The 659-nt window shown below is 55.7% G+C and overlaps 1 protein-coding gene across 1 annotated transcript in view; it reads left to right on the top strand.

Annotated features, from left to right (window-relative positions):
* The window catches only part of FAH (fumarylacetoacetate hydrolase (fumarylacetoacetase)), a gene marked incomplete at its 5' end in the record, with an annotated part of 41,752 nt that overhangs the window by 36,322 nt on the left and 4,771 nt on the right, over nt 1–659 (top strand). The window lies entirely within an intron of this gene.

The following is a 659-nucleotide window of genomic DNA, read 5'->3' as shown; positions in this document are numbered from 1 at the left end:
CTTTTTTGTTTTTTAAATATATTTGTATTGATTTCAGAGAGGAAGGGAGAGGGGGAGAGAGAGAGAGAGAAACATCAATGATGAGAGAGAATCATGGGTTGGCTGCCTCCTGCATGTGCCCTGACCGGAATCGAACCGTGACCTCCTGGTTCATGGGTCAAAGACGATGCTCAACCACCGAGCCACGCCGACCGCGCCCCTCCCTGCCTGTCAGGGGCCCCCTGCTTTGGCCCCTGCACCTCTGACCTGCCCTCGGCCTCCCATTCCCTGGAGTCTAGCTCATGGGACCACCCTCGCCTCTCACGGACCACGGACCCGGCGCTGGGGCAGTTGCCATAGGGTAAAAAGGACAAGACTTAAAAAAAAATCCTCACCAGAGAATATGTTTTTTCTGATTTTAGGGATAGAGAAAAGGGGAGAGAGAGAGAGAGAGAGAGAGAGAGAGAGAGAGAGAAACATTAATGATGAGAGAGAATCATGGATTGGCTGCCTCCTGCATGTGCCCTGACCGGAATCGGACCGTGACCTCCTGGTTCATGGGTCAAAGAGACGCTCAACCACTGAGCCACGCCGACCGCGCCCCTCCCTGCCTGTCAGGGGCGCCCCTGCTTTGGCCCCTGCACCTCTGACCTGTCCTCGGCCTCCCGTTCCCTGGAGTC

Source organism: Myotis davidii, unplaced genomic scaffold, assembly GCF_000327345.1.
Source record: "Myotis davidii unplaced genomic scaffold, ASM32734v1 scaffold2091, whole genome shotgun sequence".
NCBI classification, from domain to species: Eukaryota; Metazoa; Chordata; class Mammalia; order Chiroptera; family Vespertilionidae; genus Myotis; species Myotis davidii.
This window is presented reverse-complemented; position numbering and strand designations above follow the sequence as displayed.